The sequence below is a fragment of the Perissodus microlepis genome, chromosome 3, assembly GCF_051167445.1.
Source record: "Perissodus microlepis isolate ML-2025 ecotype Zambia chromosome 3, ASM5116744v1, whole genome shotgun sequence".
Lineage (NCBI taxonomy): Eukaryota > Metazoa > Chordata > Actinopteri > Cichliformes > Cichlidae > Perissodus > Perissodus microlepis.
In genome coordinates this window covers 11,047,050-11,067,542 of record NC_140463.1, presented here as the reverse complement: position 1 = coordinate 11,067,542, position 20,493 = coordinate 11,047,050, and the positions used below count along the sequence as shown (strand labels likewise).

The following is a 20,493-nucleotide window of genomic DNA, read 5'->3' as shown; positions in this document are numbered from 1 at the left end:
TACAGCTAAGCCAAACTGAAACACAGACAAATCCTTCCCTATTCCTCTGATCTACTGCTGGACCCTCTTATCTAAGTAAATTTAACACATTGTAATCTAATAATCTAATAATTGTTTTCTTGTACTCACACAGGGCACCATAGACTGAAAGGCTCTGTCCCCTTTCGTCTTCAGTAAGTCAAAAAGAGAGCAGCTCACTAGCTGCAAACACACTAATGACAATTTGGCCCAGAGCTCACCTTTCCCTGGGCTTAAATACTTTTAATTACTGATGAGAGTCAGCTGCACAAAAGGGAAAGGTGGCACCTCAGGCAGAAGAGGTTGTGGGACACGCCCACACAGGCACCTACAGGAGGAGGCCCTGCTAGGGCCGTAACAGGTACTCATCTACAGAGGGTGCAAAATGCTGCAGCTCGTCTTTTAAATGGAACTCGAAAGTTTGAACACATTTTCCGTGTTTTAGCTTCACTTCACTGGCTACCCATTTCTTTTAGGATTCATTTTTAAATTATTTTATTTGCAGCCTTATACACCAGGTATCTCAGGTCAGCTGATCAGCTTTTCCTGAATGTACCCAAGACTGAGCGTAAACTTAGAGGAGATTGTGCTTTTGCTGTAGCAGCTCCAAAGCTGTGGAATGATTTCCCTTTAGAGATTAGGCAGGCCTCTTCTCTGCCTGTTTTTAAATCACTTCTGAAAACCAATCTCTTTACCCTGGCCTTTGACAACGTATGAGATGTTGGTTTTAGTTTATTTTTATTTTTGTAGTTTTTGCTGATTCTGTGTTGTAATATCTTGTTTTTTTTAATACAGGGCTGTTTTAATTTGTATGTATTATTTGTTTTATTTTTTAATGGTTCCCTTTATGCTATAGTTCTTAATGTATTTATTGTACAGCAGTTTGGGCCTGTGCTGGCTACACACACACACACACTGACCACTCACTATGTCTTGAACCAATAGAAAGCTGGTGCTCAGAGGAAGAGGGCGGGCTTTACTTGGTGTCAGTGACAGAAATGAAAAAAAGCTCAAATGAGTGAGAAGGACGATGAAGGAAACATCTGTGCTGTGTCTGCTCTGTAAGTAGAATCTCTGTGTCAGATTTTAAATTTGATGTAAAATGTTAAAACATGTTCACTTAACAGGGATTTGTTTTATGTGTTAACACTGCATTGGACCAGTAACATTTCAGATGTTACTGGTCCAATGTCATGGTAAGCGAGCAACAGTTGGGCTCTGTAGACCCAAAGATCCAAATTTAGTCGAGAAGATGGATGTTCTCCTACCAAATGTTCCTTTTTTTGTTTGTTAAACATTGTTTTCAGTCCTTTCTCTTTTTAAACATGTTTCGAGCGTTAATTTGAAAATGAGCAGATATATCACAGAGAGACGAGTTTGTCAGCTGTTTGTTGTTCTTTATGTTCACCTGAAATCAACCTGAGTGTCATTTCTCTTTAGTTCTGATCTCACTGCTGAGCTGCACAACAAACCAAGGTCAGTAACCTTCTTCTGTCACAGTTTAAACCTGAGAAATGCTCAATGATATGACCTGTTTGGGTTCATATATTCACAGTGGAGCTCACATCTAAAACTGATGAAATAGAATAGAACAGAATGCCTTTATTGTCACTATACAGATGTACAATCAGATATTGAGCATCTCCTATTCAGTGTAAACATGTAGGGGGAGGGGGATGCACAGTTCTGCATCACTGTATACATATGAACAGTATTAACTGAAGAAAATATATAAATTGTACAAATATGCAATCCGGTGTAAACAAAAACTAAATATACAAATAAAAATTGTTTTCTATACACAGTTTGGGTTATTGCACAGTGCAGTGAGGGAATAATTATGCCATTGTTCTCACAGAAGTATAACTAATCATCAGTTTTTAAATTTAACCCTCACAGCTCGTCTGACTGTGAGTCCCAGCAGCTTTCAGTTCTTTGAAGATCAATCTGTGTATCTGACCTGTGAGGAGGACGACAGCTCTGCTGGATGGACTCTGAGGAGAAACACAAGCAAACAACAGAGGACTCAGTGTGGAGATGGGTGGGGAACATCAGCTGCTCCTACCTGTAACATTGTTGTATTCCCATTGGACAGTGGAGTTTACTGGTGTGAGTCCAGAGAGGGTCCCATCAGTAACATGGTTAACCTGACAGTCACTGGTAAGCTGAGTGTGTGGAGTTAGTGTTGATGAAGCTGTGTGTAAATGGATGAAATGCTGTAGTTTGTCTCTGTGTTGAGGTGGATCAGTGATCCTGCAGAGTCCTGTCCTCCCTGTGATGGAGGGAGATGACGTCACTCTGCTCTGTAAAACAAAGACCACTCCCTCCAACCTCCCAGCTGCTTTCTATAAAGATGGCTCCCTCATCAGGAAGCAGCCTACAGGTCACATGACCATCCAGCATGTTTCCAGGTCTGATGAAGGCCTCTACAAGTGTGACATCAGCGGTCATGGAGAGTCTCCATCCAGCTGGATCACTGTCACAGGTGACACACTCACCTGTCTGTGTTTCTGCAGGTTTCAACATTCACAATGTGACGACAACTTAATGACTGTGTTTGCTTTGTTTTAGACAAACACACCACCTCTCCTGCGGTTCTCTCTGTGTTGTCATGTGTTGGATCAGTCTGTGTTGTGGTTCTACTGGTGTTACTGGTTCTGCTGGTGAGACGATATGTTCACAAGAAACCCGAAGGTGAGATATTAAATATGTGCTTTAACGGAAGCATTTATTATCACTACATGTCTTAAATACACAATGGTTAGAATATATAAATATGGGAAATGTTTTTCACATTACATTTTTATCTAAAAATTTAAATTTAATCTAAAAGATTAAAACAAAGATTCAGAGAATAATGTCACAGACAACATCATGTAGAGCAACAACACATCAAATAGTGAAAAACAGCCGATTTAAAACAGTACCCGTAATACTGTGAGACGCTAGCTGTTTTACCATTAGTGTAGATGTTGGGTATCCAAGAGTCCACATTTCCCACATGCTCTTCACGTTACACCTTCCACTCAAGTTACTTATGTTGTAGCATTGAACAGTGGCCTCTTCTCATCCCTTGTCCTGTGCCTTCCTATTACAGTAGCCAACCTCTCATCAATGTGTCCTGGTTTCTCAACACCTGACGCAGCTCTTTTTAATGCGGGTGACGCCCAAGCTGGTATGGCTTCTGTTATCTGTCTCTTGTTCATACCTCAGGTTGGTTCGGTTAGCATGGGGGGAACTATCATAGGGAACCTTACTGGAAACAGACACCCTGGTCGGGAGTCTGAAACTTCAAAGGCGAGTTGTGTTAACAGTACACTATCCAGCTGCATATATACATATATACACAAATGTGTTTTAGGAAGAATAAAATATCTCAGACCTGTTTAGTTCAACTGTTGCAGATCTACAGGTTTTGTGACTTTTGGCAGAGCCATAATTGAGCATTAAATCTCTCAGCAGAGTTGACTATTATTTAGTTCGTATCAGGTAGACTTCACTATCACCACGATGTCTAAAGAAACAGACTCTTCACAGTTAATCATTCATTGATACAATGAAGTATTTTTACTTCTTTCTGTATGAGAAACCACAGAAATGACTTCCTTTTGTTGACACCAGTTAACTGTAGACTGAGAGTGATGAGACCTGTCACCACAGTGTGTCCTGGTTTGGCTAACAGAAGTGTTCATGTTGTTAGAACAAGTTTGCTTTGTGCTCTGTGGTTATGCGTCTCAGTCTGCATTAAAAGAAAATGGCAGCTTTCTGGTCGTCTGACTTCTATTCTCACTACTTTCTGGCAACATGTTTTTCAGCAGAGGTGGTAAGAAAGGGGGAAAAACAACTGTGAAAACCCACATCTGTGTATAAAAGCTATCATTTCATTTCTGCCTAACCCGAAATAAAACCGTACTGCCGCAGCTATAGTGTAATAATAACACAATACTGTCATCATTGTACATGCAATCATTTCTGTTTGTTTCATTGTGCAGAGAGTGATTCAACTGTAATCTACTCAACAGTGAGAACACAACCCATCAATTATGAACAAGTAACGATCACAACACACAGGACCAGAGGTACAGCTACTCCTTTTTTTAACATTGGATGCAGCCAAGTGAGCTACTTGTGTCTGATTTCAGTCTTTATGTTAATGTAAGCTAATCTTGACCCAAGTTCACGATATCAAACTGCCCATCTCCCCGAAAGGAAACAGTTTTCTAGTTTTTAAAAAAAATTGAGTTGGTTGGTTTACAAGTCTGAAGTGACACCACTCAATCAGCCAGTGAACAGAGCAAAGAGAAAGAGAGACAGAAAAGGTGGAATTATATGGCTTTTGTCATTTAATGTCATTTAATGCTGTTCATAAGCTAAGTGCTACAGATCTGTGGGATTCAGGTTTGACCTTTGTGAATTGCTTCAACCTTTTATAAAGCAGTCGTAAATGAGCTGGTTCCCGGTAACGTCTGAAGTGGGACTGTGTGATGCAGAAAGGTGGTGATTGGAGGTCTTGATTTAACTGCAAAGCTTGTAACAATGTTTCCTGTTTGTACTGTTTCTGTTTGTGTTCAGACTTTAAACCAGAGCCAGATGTCATCTACTCTTTACTACCAGTCCAGCAGAAGTAGTCCACCAGTCCAACCACTGATGTCCAGCTGCTGGTCTCTAACTGGTCCCCGCAGTACCTCAAACCAGAGGACATCCACATGTTACCTATATCTTCTTTTTCCAATTATTTCGCCATTTCAAATTGGATGTATTCTGAGCAGAGTTTTAAACGTGGACTTAAAATCACCAATAATAATATAATGGTTTCTGTTGCTCTCATAGTAGTGATCTGTTTTCTATGTTAGATTAATAAAACTTTTTTCTAATTTGTTTTCTTCGTGTGGTTCTGTGGGTTTTACTGAGACCTCATATGGAAAATTGGACTTATCCCAGTTTAGTTGTGGCTAACAAATACACGGGTCATTTCACTGGATAAAATTAAGAATAAGCATTAAACTGGAACAGCAGCAAGATTCAGTGAATGCAACCAGTAAAGAAGGGGTTAGTACTGAGGGTGTGTGAATAAGTTTGAGGTCTCTATTTCCTCAGTCACATAGAAAATAGGTGTATTTTTTATTTTAATTTTAGGCAGATGAGAGAAACAAAACTGTAGCATCTTCATAGATATGAATCCTTACATCTCCCTATTGTATTTATATATTGATTGCAATTAATATAAACTAAAGTAATTTTTACATGTTAGGTAGGACTTCAGAAAATTATGAAGGTTTTTCAGCTGTACTGGAACAAAAAAACAAAACAAACAAACAAACAAAAAAAAAACATGTAGACCCAGCTGACTCAGACAGCTGAGTGTTTACTGATAAGTAACAAACTTATGAACATGTGACCCAGAGTGGATTTCCTGAACCAGCACAGAGTCAGCACCTCAGACAAGTTTGAAACAGACATGATTCCCCATTTTGAAATGTGCTGCAACCTTTTGGTGAAACAGGTTACAGCAGAGCTGCTTTATAACAGCAGTTAAACATTTTAAAATGCACTATTTAGACCATAAAACCAATGTAGCCAATGTGTAGGTTTAGGTTACATTTTACCTACATGCTGAAGAAAAATCAAATGGAATGACTAGTAGGGTATCATGAAATAAAAGAAAGATATGTGTTATTTTATCATCATTAGTGTTAGTTTAATTAAGTTTTTTTTTTTAGAAAAAAAATTCTTCCATTGTTTATATATCAGAAGTATTACACCGTCTCCACAGTCTGTTTCACCAAGTCAATCTTTATGCATAGTTAAACATAAAACTGTCACTGTATCAGGAACTGCACATGTACAAATATTTCCCTCTACTGGCCATAACCATGTGGAAGGATGTGTCACAGTCTGGCTTAGGCAGTATGAAGTGAGATAGAGGTCCCAAATGCAGCCACGCAAAACAAAACTTTACTATTAACCCTTTAAAACCGGTCGGAGCGGGCACGCTCCATTTTGCGTAACTATTTTTAAATCTCCGTAGAACTGCAACCACGTAAGGAGTTATACTTACATCTTATGCCATCAGCTTGTCCTAGGTCACGGTTTCCTTCCACATAAAGCTTTAGAAAAACTGCATAAAAAACACTTGCAGCAACAAAAACATAATATTCCAGAAAAACACTTTGTCGATCCGATCAGCTGTTCGCAAAACTTCCTAGGTTTGAATAGACATTAGCGCAAACTATCGTATGTCGGCCATTTCCTGCCTAAATCTGGAAGTGACATAATTTTGGCGAAAAATTTTGTATTTTACCTTCAGGGCCTTATAAGCCTACACTGGTGTTTTTAAAAGTCATATTTGACTTTATGCTTTTCTGTATAGTTTCTGGGATGCTTTGAAGTCAAATTGTACTGCTGGAAATAGTTTGTTTTGATGTATGAGGTTTCTATGGACTTCCTGCATACATATTATTACAATTTGGGCTATAATGGTTGTATTGATGTATAGCAACTTGAAATGCTCCCAAAAATGGCACTACAGCATGTAAAAATATAAAGATAAGCTCTGGCTTACTTGGTTCTATGGTAGGTCTTAAAGGGTTAAACCTATACTGAAAAAGGACAATCTTGACAAGACACAAATGAACAACTACAGGCCGATCTCAAATCTCCCATTTTTAAGTAAGATCATTGAAAAAGCAGTTTCTCAACAGCTCAATTACTTCTTAACACAGAATAACTTATATGATGCCTTCCAGTCAGGTTTTAGACAGAACCACAGCACTGAAACCGCTCTGACCAAAGTGTTTAATGACATATGTCTGAATACAAACAGTGGAAAAATGTCAGTCTTAATTTTACTGGATCTCAGTACAGCATTTGATACAGTTGACCACAACATATTACTCAAACGACTGGAGAACTGGGCAGGTATTTCAGGAACTGTACTAAACTGGTTCAAAACATACTTAGAAAACAGGAAATACTTTGTATCAATAGGTAACTTCACATCTGAGCAGACAAGTATCACATGTGGAGTTCCCCAAGGTTCCATCTTGGGACGCCTTCTGTTTAACATTTACATGCTCCCACTGGCACAGATTATAAAGAACAACAAAATAAACTATCATAGCTATGCAGATGACACACAAATATATATCACAATGTCACCAGGAGACCGAGGCCCTGTACAGGCTCTTGGTAAATGCATTGAGGAAATTAATGACTGGTTGTGCCACAATTTTCTCCAGCTAAACAAAAACAAAACTCAAGTAATAGTCTTTGGTGCCAAAGAAAAACGATTACAGGTCACCAGAGAACTTCAATCTATACACCTAAAAACCACAAACCAGGAGAGAAATTTGGGTGTAGTGATGGATGCAGACCTAAACTTAGAAAAAACACATTAAGAAAAGAGCAAAATCAGCTTACTATCACCTCAAGAATATATCAAGGATAAAAGATCTGATGTCTCAATGGGACCTGGAAAAACTAGTCCAGTCCAGCTCTGAGGTCTTTACACTGGCTGCCTGTCAGTCAGAGGATAGACTTTAAAGTTCTGATGCTGGTCTATAAAGCTCTGAATGGTTCAGGACCAAAATACATCAGTGACCTCCTGACCCAGTATGAACCTTCCAGATCCCTCAGGTCATCTAGATCTGGTTTTCTATCAGTTCCCAGAGTCAGAACCAGACACAGAGAAGCTGCATTCAGCTTTTATGCTCCATATATCTGGAACAAACTCCCAGAAAGCCTCAGATCAGCTGAAACACTCAGTTTATTTAAATCCAGGTTGAAGACCCACCTATTCTCAGCTGCATTTGAATAAAACACCAAATACACACTTTTAAGCTTAAATTACAAAACTTACATTTAACTACTGATTTTATCTACTGTTCTGATTTTATCTACTGTTTTTTTAATAAATTTTAAGTCATGCTTTTTAATTTTTTAAATGTCTCCGTAAAGCACTTTGAATCACCTTCTTGTTGAATTGTGCTATATAAATACATTTTCCTTGCCTTTCCTTGCCTACTATCCTTGGAAAGGTAAAATGATTGGCTAGAATCCAAAGTGTATGACGTCTTAGGGACAAAAAAGCACCATAATGTGCGCTGCTTTTCGGTCTGGTTACTACACAGCAAATCCAGCATGTCCAAATTAACACTGTCGGATTTGATTTCAACACTATTAAAGTGTCTATATGGGTCCACACCAGAGAGTGTTAATTTAACTCTTTTTGGAGAGTTGGTACGTTAACTCTGATTTAGTGTTAAACACCAAATCTGTCTGGAGTTGATAATTTAATACTTGGTGTTAAGAGTTTATATATTAACTCTCAAAAGAGTATTTTAGTTTAACTACGTAAGAGTTATCTTCTAATTAATTCTAAAAAGCGGGAATTTTACTGTTCTGAACTTCTAGAAATTTATTTTGGAAATAAACATTTACTAAAAAGACGCAATGGTTTTTGAAAAACATTTATTCTGAACTGTGCACCACAATTTCAAAACATTTTCTGAAAGATGTAACAGTGTACATGTTCTCACTTTCATTAGAATTTTGTTTATCAAAAGGTCCGACATAGGTGAGCTGGTAAATGCAAATAACAGCATTCTCATCACTTATTACAATACAATACAATACAATATGCATGTCCTTCATTCATCACTTTGTGGAACTTCAACGCACTTCTGCTCTCCCCCATATTCCATCTTCACAAGCGTATCCTATGTGGAGATTGGCAACAGGTAATACTGGACTAAATGTAAAACCTCAACCTTTTTCATTTTTACCTAAACCGTGTGCACAAAACTCTGGAGGGATCTAAATGCTAACGTAGAACCCAGTCAGGACGTCTGCTACTGCTGTTTGCTCGTTTTTTTTTTTTTATGGGAGATCGTTTTCAGGCTTCAAGTAGCACCATTATACCAACATTTCACATTTTAGACATTGGTCAAATACACCTAAAACAAAGGTTTGACTGAAAATTCACATGCAACCTTTTTTTCAAGGCTGTGGTATTTGCCTGCAAACAATACCTTTCAGCTAGCTAAAACAGAATATTATGCTATCACCGAGCAACATGGCTAATGCCTTTCACACAGCTTTGTCTCAACTCCAAAGAGCCACAGAAGTAAAAGCTAATAATAATAATTGAAACAATCTTTGAAAAAATGACTTACCAAGCATGGCAAACAACTCAAATATGTAGAGCAAAATGTTCTGAAACGGCTTCACTTCAGCTTCGATTGGAGTCTATGGTGCTGGGGGCGGAGTCTGTGAATTTACTCTATTGGTGTCATAGCCCCTGTAGGAGTTCAGAGTTAAGAGGTCAAGAGTTAATGTTTCCATTGTAACACCTCCAGATTTGAAATAGAAACACTCATTTTTAACACTCAATTTTAACTACTATCATTTTACACCTCAGAGTTACATTAAAAGAATGTGACTCTACTTAGAGTAAAATTAACTCTACTTTTGCAAGAAGACTACTAACACCAAAACATTTAACACTTTTGAATTTGCTGTGTACCCTTTATATCAGAACCATAATGCCATATTGGCACCGGATACCGGTTCCCATCCCTAGTGCTGATGCAGGAGATCAGGAGGGTGACTACGTGGAAAGAGGCAGTGGCAATGGAATGACTGGTCACACTTGGACTGCTTGGTTAGCGGCTGGCGGCGACATGGGTGGGTACGAAGACCGTCAGGTGGCTTGGCTGGCAGTGTTAATGTGACCTCTCGGGTAGTTCGGTGGGTTTCTGTGGACGGGCTGTCTTGACAGGCCCCAGATGCAGTCATGCCAGACGTGGATGTGGTTTGGCTGCAGGACCATACAAGGCAGGACCAGATGGTGGCGTGGCAGCCGCAGACAAAAGCTTGGAAGCTGCTGGTGGTGGCTGAACGGACTCCCCAGAGCTATCAGCGGACATGGGGAGGTGCTGGACAAGCTCTCCAGAACCCCCAGCTGACGAGGCATGAAGGTTGTGTTTGTCTTTCTTCACTTTATTTCCTTAAAACATCTTACAGCCTATAAAGTCTGTGTGGTCTCCCACTTCCTTGTCACATCCTTAGAGCTGGGTAGTGACATTCTGTACATATAACAGGTCTAAAATAAAAACTTTTGTTCAAAGGAAAAATAGACAGGCATTTTGAAAGTTTTTTACAGAAACAAAGTTAAATAATGTTTCTCTACACCTGTTTCTTTACATTACAAAAAAAAGTGGGTCCCTCACCCCTGTGGTGTATTCAATATGTCTTGTACCAATAACAAGAAACCACAGACTCAGAGGAAGAGGGCGGGCTTTACTTGGTGTCAGTGACAGAAATGAAAAAAAGCTCAAATGAGTGAGAAGGACGATGAAGGAAACATCTGTGCTGTGTCTGCTCTGTAAGTAGAATCTCTGTGTTTGTTTGAATTCTTGTACTTTGACTATCTGCTCTCCTGATAACTGATGATGGAGGAGAAGACATGAAAAACAAATCAGGCTGAATTCAAGTTCAAAACACCATGAGGACCAACTGCAGGTCTGAACTGACTATCTTTTTAATCACTGATTTCCAGAAATCAGTGATTACAAGCATATAGCGATTCCCTGACTTACTCTTCTTAACGGGTCCAACAAAATCCATTCCGAGGCGCTCAAATTGGGTACCAATAATAGGCAGTTTGGAGTGGAGCTTTGGAAGGGACTTTGGAGGATGTCATTTGGCACTGAGGACAGCTCTTACAGAAGTAGGCTACATCTCTGTGGAGGCCAGGCCAGAAAAAAATGTTGTTTAATGCGAGCTGTGGTTTTGTGCTTACCAAGGTGGCCAGCACCGGGAATAGACTGTCCCAAATTAAGCACTGTTTCTCTAACTTCTTGGGGGACCACTAGCTTCAGAAGTGAGCCCACCTGATGGTAAAGTATGCCATTTTGCAAGACACAGTCACTTTTGTTAATGCCTGCCTCCTCTACTTTGTCTTTGTCTATCGCTCGCTGAAAACAGAAAGCTAAACTAGGATCAGTTTTTTGCAACTCTATTATATTGACAGGAATTTGAAGTCCCAAAGGCAAGTCTGGGTCAGTATGCATTTCTGGGTATACTATAGTATGCTGGAACTTCTCCTGTCTCCTCTGTCTGCGACTTTTCCGAGGCTTCCCAGGTGCAGCGTCCCATTCCTCATTAAAAAAATAAATAAATGGCAAGGCACTGAAAACCTCTGAGGTTTCGCTAGATTTGAGCTCGGGCTCTAGTAACAGTCACATTGCATTGACGATTCTGGTCTGACTCCAACAAATCAAAAAGCACTGGAAAATCTCATCCTAGAATAGCTGAATATGGAAAGTTCTCAACCACCCCAACATTTGGAAGGTAAGTCTGCCCATTCACCTTAATGTACAGTTGTTGAGCATATCTTCTCATCTCCGTGCACACCACAAATGGGGATGGAATCACTGACACGGACAATATTGGGGGGCACAAAATCTCTGTGTATCAACGTACGAGAACTACCAGAATCAAGTAAAGCTCTTGAAGTTGTTCCATTAGCTTCATTTTTTTATCATTTTAACAGTCTGGTCACACTGGAGCCCATGTTCAGCATGTGGACGTGGCATGAAACACATTTGAACCATCTTAGCTGAGGTTTTTGGGCACATTGGCTTTGTGTGGCCCTCTAACCCACAGAGGTAACAAAAGATCTTTTTTGAATTTTTTAATGGTCTGCCAGCAAACTGGTTCTCACCCACTGGAGTTTTAGCTGCTGACAATGGCCTTTGATGATACATCTGGGCTGATTTGGGGCCTTCCTTTGGCATTTTATTTGCATTACAGGTCCAAGGTTGCCCTTTCCTCCTGGCAGCTACAAATACTTCTGCCAGCTCAGCTGCCTTCGCAGCAGAAGACGGATTGTGCTCTCGAATCCAAACCTGTAGCTCAGGGGACAACATTCTCAAATATTGTTCAAGGATGATTATTTCACCAATTTCTTGGTTCGTTTTACCTTTTGGCTGAATCCATTTCCTGTACAGATCTTTAAGTCGAGCACACAACTCCTTAGGGTTCTTGTCAAGCCTGACTTCCAGTGAACAGAATCGCTGCCTGTAGGTCTCAGGGTTAACATCATACTTGGACAAAATTGCAGCTTTAACTTTGTCATAGCTGAGAGAGTCATCAATATCCATATGAACGTATGCCCCTCTTGCCTTGTCCGTTAGCAGTGGCATTAATCGAAAAACCCAGTCTGTTTTTTCCCAACGATATGCTAAGGCAATGCGCTCAAATGTAGTCAAAAAATGCTCAATATCATCACTATCAGTCAACTTTTCCAGTCTGGTTTCATGCAATGAAAACTGACCTGATAATGACTGACTGGATTCAGCTTGAGCTTGAGGTGAACTAGAAATGTGAGGTAGCTCCCTTGACTCTGGTGACTCTGTGGTAGGTAATTGTAGCTCTGGTACTGGTGATGTCCGGGACTGCACCTCTAACTCTAAAAGCTGAAACTAATGTTTCAATGCTTTGAATTTTTGTTCTTGTCGTGCAGTTACCTCTTCTTGCCTTGCTTCCCGAGCCTCCTGTTGACCCATATGAGCTTGCAATATTGACATCAGATCTGACAGAGATGGCTCCCTTTCTTCAACCTCAGTGCTCTCCACCGTTTCAGAGACTCCAATTTCCTCCTCAGCATCAGCTTCCTTCTGAACAGTTACTCCTTTCTTCTTTTTCACCTTTCCTCCCTGATGCATTTTCCTTTTTTCTGGGGGTGAAAAAACCTCAAAGAAATAAAAAAACAAAACAAAACAAAACAAAACTGTGTCCTCAACTGGTAGGTCCCACTGCTGCCACCAGTTGTGAGGTACCAAGCAGCCAAAGCATAGAGGACACAGGCAACAAGTATCTTCACAAAAGGTTTTCTTTATTGTAACCCTCAAAAAGTGCAAAATTACCAAAATTCAAAAACATACTTAGCAGGCCCATAAAAGAGGTCAACTAAATATAACTCTACGAAAAGTAATTTCCAGAAACTTAAACAAAACAAAGTGACCTGATTACAAAGACACACGAGGGTAGCTTTTATAATGATTTGGCCAAACCATTTACACACAATAGGGGGAAAAACAAAAAAAACCCAAAACACAATATTAACTAAGCACAGAATAACCTAACTAAACCATTTATCAGCTGGTGATAAATGTTTTCTACTGGCCACTCAAATACTTTTATTCTCCCTCATGGTGAAGTCTTTAAGAGGATGGATGTGGATGGACCTTCCATCATTCAAACACTTTTTTTTTTCTTCAAACTTGGCATCAAATAGAAAATGAGCAGATATATCAGAGAGACGAGTTTGTGTGTTTGTCAGCTGTTTGTGTGGAGTTGTTCTTTATGTTCACCTCAAATCAACCTGAGTGTCATTTCTCTTTAGTTCTGATCTCACTGCTGAGCTGCACAACAAACCAAGGTCAGTAACCTTCTTCTGTCACAGTTTAAACCTGAGAAATGCTCACTGATATGACCTGATTGGGTTCATGTCTGAGAATGGATCCCACATATAAAACTGGTGAAATGAAGTATTAAAAAATGTTCCTTGAACATTTCTTACAGCATGTAGCATGATCAGATCATCAGTTTATAATTTTAACCCCCACAGCTCGACTGACTGTGAGTCCCAGCAGCTCTCAGTTCTTTGAATATGACTTTGTGTCTCTGAGCTGTGAGGAGGACGACAGCTCTGCTGGATGGACTCTGAGGAGAAACACAAGCAGACGACAGAGGACTCAGTGTGGAGATGGATGGGGAACATCTGCTAAGTCTTCCTGTAACATCAGTATAACAGCACCACATGACAGTGGAGTTTACTGGTGTGAGTCCAGAGAGGGTCCCATCAGTAACATGGTTAACCTGACAGTCACTGGTAAGCTGAGTGTGTGGAGTTAGTGTTGATGAAGCTGTGTGTAAATGGATGAAATGCTGTAGTTTGTCTCTGTGTTGAGGTGGATCAGTGATCCTGCAGAGTCCTGTCCTCCCTGTGATGGAGGGAGATGACGTCACTCTGCTCTGTAAAACAAAGACCACTCCCTCCAACCTCCCAGCTGCTTTCTATAAAGATGGCTCCCTCATCAGGAAGCAGCCTACAGGTCACATGACCATCCAGCATGTTTCCAGGTCTGATGAAGGCCTCTACAAGTGTGACATCAGCGGTCATGGAGAGTCTCCATCCAGCTGGTTCACTGTCACAGGTGACACACTCACCTGTCTGTGTTTCTGCAGGTTTCAACATTCACAATGTGACGACAACTTAATGACTGTGTTTGCTTTATTTTAGACAAACACAACACCACACCTCCACCTGGATCCACCTCCATCATTCTTCCTCCATCACTATCTCCTCCTCCTCTCTCTGTGTTTTCATTTGTTGTATCAGTCTGTGTTGTGGTTCTACTGGTGTTACTGGTTCTGCTGGTGAGACGATGTGTTCACAGGAAACCTGAAGGTGAGACTCAGACTTCCTGATCTTTCATGTCTGAGTTTGTTTAGTAGAATAAAGTTCACATTCATTATGATCACAGTAACGACTTGATTAAATGTAATCTCTGTTTAGATATTTAGTTTGAAATATTTTTCATTTTGTAAAATTTCAGCAGATCAACAAGCTGGAGAAGATGACATCATCACACGTGTCATGTACCATGCTGTCAAAATACAAAGTAGAGGTATCGTTGTGTTTCCTTCACTCGGTTTTTAGTGTTTTGTGTCTGTGTGTGTTTTGGGAGTAGATGTGTGGTGTGTTTTATAATGTGAGGACATTCATAAATAGGTAAGGCATATTTTGCTTGAAAGTTGTAGTAACAAACATGATGGTTGCAACGCTCTCAAAGAGCCAATCAGCAGCTTAAACACAAAGTATATCAACATCAGAAAGTTTCAGCTTCTTTTTTATCATAGTAAGGATGGAGTTCAATATACTTATGGTAACTTCCTTGATTACTTTGTGGGTAATAAATTTCTTTAGGAAAGTGATTATTAGAGGAACAGCAGCTTTTTTCACTTGTTCTTTTCACTTCTGCAAGTTTCTGCTCAGTCTGTTTATTGTTCTAATCTAAGACTTATGAGAAAATCCTTACTAGAAGACCAGCTCACACATAAAGAGTAGAAGTATAACTTGTGTGGTTTACTTATTTATTTTCTATGACAAAGTCATCACACCATTGAATCAAGTTTTATCAAATGGTGTCTGGTGATTCTGCATCTGCCCTTGTTGTTTCCCTTTCATTTAGGCAGAGGTTATAAAACAACTGCACATTTCTGCTCAGACCCAATATAAGACTGCTGCTGAGTGTTTGACTGGAGGTAGAATTAGATTTAGTCCATGAAGACTGTTTATGACTTTGGTGATATGATGAATTTTGAGGACATTATGAAGCAGTGAGGGATGATCAGAAGTGTAGAAATGCAGATTATTGTAACAGTAAAACTATTTTTGATCAAAAGCCTAAAATCATAACAATTAAGTCCACACCTTTATTATAATCTGTGTCCTTTGATTAAACATTGGCTAACTTAGACGAATGTTACCATGTGTGTTTCACACTGTACTTACTGAGTGTTGTTCCCTGTGAGCTGGACTGTGTGTTTGTGGTCTGTGGTTAACTGAAGCTAACAGCTCTGCAGTCGTCCAGCATCCTGTTTCTGATAGAAAGAAACACTTCAGCTGCAGGTGTTTCAACACAGAGCTGCTCATTTTAAACACAGGAAGGATCATGTAGACATAACTTGGAAAAGCATTTCTCTAAACTCTGCACACAGACCATCAACTCATTGATGATAACAATTCATTTCAATTCAATTTAATTTATATTGCGCCAAATCACAACAACAGTTGCCTCAAGGCACTTAACAGTGGTCGTGTTGTGAGACATGTTTACTTTGAGCTCTGTGGTGAAGAGAGTCAATGTGCATTGAAAGAGATGGCAGCTTTGTGGTCGTCCACCTTGTTATTCTCAGAAACTCTCAGCAGTTCTTTGTGGTCAGTCTGTGTTTCTCAGCAGAGCTGTTAAAAAGAAAAAGAAACTGTACAAAGGTGCTGATTTGTTTAAAGAGATGTCAGTTAAAGTTTTCATGATGCAAGATTAAAAACATTGTAATACAAATAATAATAAAATAAAGTTAGATGTAGTAGTTGTACCTAATGTGTTTTATTATGTATTTAGCTGCAGTCTATTCAGAAGTGAGAACTGAAGACATCACTTACCAGCCAGGAACTATCAGAACAAAGAAGGCCCAGGTAAAACTGCTCTTTACTTTAACTTTGGATAAAGGTCACTCTGCTTCCAGGCATCCTCCTAACCTAAGCTAACCAAATCACAACACGATTCAAGTTCAGATCTCAGATTTGTGAAGGATATCACACTCACACTTCTCATCTCAAAAAAAAGTAAACACATAATATATAAAAACAAAAAACCTGTTCCTATAAAAAGAGACATGGACAGAAAAACGTTAGATCAGTGATAGAGGTGCTGTCCTCCTTCTCTTGAAGCAACAGTCAAGAGTTTGATGTTACATAACTTGTAAGATTTAAAGACATTTTGTAAATCTAATTGGATTGACTGACTGACTGCAAACAAAAAAAGCCTCCTGATAGTCACACCTGTGGTATCCCTTTCAAAATCCTGTCACCTTGTCCTCTAGTTGTTGCATTTACAAGCAACAGCTGAAGAAAACTTGACCTCTGATCTTGACCTTGAGGTTAATGATACTGAGATCTGAACTGATCCAAGAGTGTCAGTAGATGTGTCTATGGTATCAATTTGAAGCTCATATGCCACCCTGCTCAAATTATCACATTCACAAAATTAGGTGTCCACACTGTCCGCCCGCCAGGGTGACAATACCTCATCAGCCTGTTACATCTGAGAGGTAAAAACTATTTTGCACAGCAGGAAAAGCAGATTCTGACAGCAGCCTGGTCCTGTTTCTATATAAGCTAATAATGATTATCCCCCAGGGTTGCAGTTTTGTGATGGTTAGCAGTATTTCCTAACAGCAGAAAGGTAACAAGTTAAAATCCATGTGCTTTTATGTGTGGATGTGCATGTTCTCTTGCATAGTCCAAAGACATCCATGGGTTTATTTTAATTTGTGATTTCAAACCGACCGTAAGTGTGAATGTGAGAGTTTGTTTCAGGTCTTTGGGTTCCAGTTTGACTTTTGGGAACTTCAAAAAGCTCTGTGATCTGAGCTGGTTCCCAGTAAAGTCTGAACTGGGACTGTGTGTGATGCAGAGAGGTGGAGATTGGAGGTCTTGGTTAAACTACAAAGTTTGTAATCATGTTTCCTGTTGTTTGAACTGTGTGTTTGTGTTCAGACTTTAAACCAGAGCCAGACATCGTCTACTCTTCACTGAAGTAGTCCACCGGTCCAACCACTGATGTCCAGTTGCTGGTCTCTAACTGGTCTCCCAGCACCTCAGACCAGAGGACATCCACATTATATTACCTTTTTTTTCCTATTCATGGTCACTTGACTGTTTTTTTTTTTTAATATTTCATTTATGTTTGTTGCTCTTGGGAGTAATTTATTTTCTCCTCAGGATTAAGAAACTTTTGCTGTCACTCTATTTTTTTGGTGTGGTTCTGTGTATTTCACCAGTGTATCAAATGGAACATCACACTTCACTGATTATCAGTGCAGATAACAAAGAATATGCATTAAACCAGAACCACACTCAGTCATCATTCAGTGGCTGCACAGAAATGATTGAGTAGAGGATGTATGTGTTTGAGAATGACTTTGTTTCCTTTGTCACCCAGAAACCAAAAGCAGCCACTGACACGACAATGATTCCTTTTGTTAAATTTTAAAAGCAAAAATTAAATAAAACTCTCTGGTATCAGGTTTCTAATTGTGAGTTCTTGTGTTTTTTATGATTGCACATTCAAAATTCAGAGGAATATTGACTGTTAGTCAAATCAAATTAGGCAATTTGAACAGATGCAATTGGACTACATGGATATTTTTTTCTGTTGTGATTCATCACAAACATATAATAATAGGAGTCAATCTTATCAATGATAAGTATTTATCTGCCTATTATTTATTTCTAACGTCCCTGTGAAGCATTCAGTGTCACACTCAGTAGTTCAGATTAAAAGCAGAGCTGAAGTGTTAATGGCTGATAAACGACAAACTCACGAACACGTGACTCAGGATCTCAAAATCTGAACCAGCCCAGAGCTCCTCCTACTAATCTTGTCAGTGAAGCTTGAAATGGCCATAAGTCATTTAAAGTCTGCTGCCATCTACTGGCAAACTAGTAACTTCATAATTTTCATAGATAACTATTTCAAATTACTTGTCAATTTTATAAGAAGCTATAGTTTCTCATTTTTCCCAGGCAATTCCTTCATTTGTGTCCTTAGTGAGATGACAGCTTTTTAACAACATCTTTAAAGACATGAACAGAAACTCTACTAGCTCACCTGGAGGAACGCTCTGTTGATGATGTCATATATGAATGTGCCATCCTGGAAAATGTTTCCAGTCTTACTGGACTGCAACTACCATCTTATTAATCCAGGGCTGATAAATACACAGAATAGGCAAAAAGTGAGTTTTGTTATTTTTATTTAGTGGTATTCTACATATAGCACTTTATAAAATATGCTTCACAACCCAAACACTTTTCGTCTACATCTAGGAGAGAGCATTCTAAATAACATTCACACTCCAATGAAGACACTGGGAGCACTGGGGTTCAGTATATTGGATCAGACAGGGATTAAACCAACAACCTTCAAATTAGTAGATAACCTGTTCTTCCTCCTGAGCTACAGGCACTCCTACAAGAAAGCATCAGGTTATTTGGGGCTATCTTGATGCTGCAGCACTTTTAGATGTGTCAAAACAGATTAACTTGATTCACATTAGTTTGTGGTTCGAAATGAGCACATTAATATCTAATATCGATTTAGTCATTATCAATCTCTGGCATCCTTCCACAGCAATTCTTTTGCCCTGTCTTCCTTGCCTTACCCCCAACCAATCAAGGCAGCTGTCTACCCCTACGTAACCCTGCACTCAGAAAAATTATGGTTCTTAAATGGTTCTTCAGATGTCTTCATGGTTCTTTAAAGAACCATCATACGTCAAAGAACCTTTTTATTTTGTGGATGGTTCTTCAGCTATTACAAATGGTTCTTTAAAGAACAAAAGGTTCTTCATCCTTAGCTATCTAAGTTTGATGGTGTAAATGGCATAAATATTTATTCACTATAACGAGGCTGTGAATTATACTGTGTGTTTTCTTTGTGTGCATGTGTGTGCGAAGGGGGAGGGCGGATTACCTGGCAATTACCCTTTAAGAGAAGATGGTAGGAAACTGAATATTGAAATAAAAGTTAGAAATATTTGCTTAAAAATATACTGGTGGCAGGGGTGGGGGGAGCCTAAAGACCCTAACCCCCCCCCCCCACACACACACACACACACACACCCCTAACCCTGCAAACCCATTATGAATATGATGAGTTAACAAACAGTAGACACAATACACACATTCAAATACTGTACTTTAGTTTTAAATTTTAATAAAGTATTACTATTTTCTACTCCAAGGCATTACTTTTGAGATTATTATATATTTTTGAAAATATAGCATAATGATAATACTAGTTATTGTAAACTTTACAAACCACCCAGCAGTATGTAAAGTCAAATTATAAAATACAAGTAAATAACAATTGCAGAACAGAATGTCAGTGTAATGAACACACACTTTGTTTTGACAAAGCGCACTGCTTAGGTAAATGATCTGAGTAGTTGTTCATCACTGAGCAATTTGTTAATATGTGTTTCGAGCCAAATAAATACAGGGAGAGAGAGAGTGACGTCAGAACACGTCATACGATAACCTCCCGGGAGCGGACGGAGGGGGTCAGTCGTTGGGATGCGCATGCGCAGACAGAGTGCGCGAGCGGCGGGCCTTGACCTTTCTGGAAAAAAACCTCTTTCTCACGGACGGTGACAGCGAGGCGGATAACAGTCTTCAGTACCTGCTGGACTTTGAAGCTCTGGATTCTGGGACTGTTGGAAAAGGTAAAACATTTTCATTAAAACCTTATTACTGTTTTGTTTTTGTTACTCGTCATTGTAGCTTGCTGTTAATGTTGTGCTAACAGTAGCGATTAGCTAGGTACGTTAGCCGTTGACGTCAGCGCAATTTAGTATCCGGTATACAGAAACTGTTTTCCTAACAAAACCACTGTTATAATTAAGTGAAGGTGCTCCCAGCTAATTTGAACCTTTGGCTTCTAAAATATGTGGTTCAATTGCGTGCTGCGTACATAACCTAATGTCAGCTAGACCGAAATTAAAATTTTATATATTGTTAAAGTCACTAAAATGGCGCCTGAAGCCTGTTGTGATGTGAGCTCTGTGTCTGCTCTAGAAACTCTGAAATTCTGTAGATCTGAGCCGTACATTAAATACTCA

At 39.4% G+C, this 20,493-nt stretch overlaps 2 long non-coding RNA genes across 2 annotated transcripts; both read left to right on the top strand.

Annotated features, from left to right (window-relative positions):
* The first annotated feature begins 975 nt into the window (after positions 1 to 975).
* On the top strand, positions 976 to 2,713 carry LOC146389880 (uncharacterized). Its single transcript, XR_014798577.1, has 3 exons — positions 976 to 1,494; positions 1,918 to 2,503; positions 2,590 to 2,713. It is a non-coding gene; the product is annotated as an uncharacterized LOC146389880 (long non-coding RNA).
* Positions 2,714 to 14,640: 11,927 nt separating this feature from the next.
* On the top strand, positions 14,641 to 17,884 carry LOC146389879 (uncharacterized). Its single transcript, XR_014798580.1, has 3 exons — positions 14,641 to 14,714; positions 16,212 to 16,285; positions 17,369 to 17,884. It is a non-coding gene; the product is annotated as an uncharacterized LOC146389879 (long non-coding RNA).
* Positions 17,885 to 20,493: the final 2,609 nt, after the last annotated feature.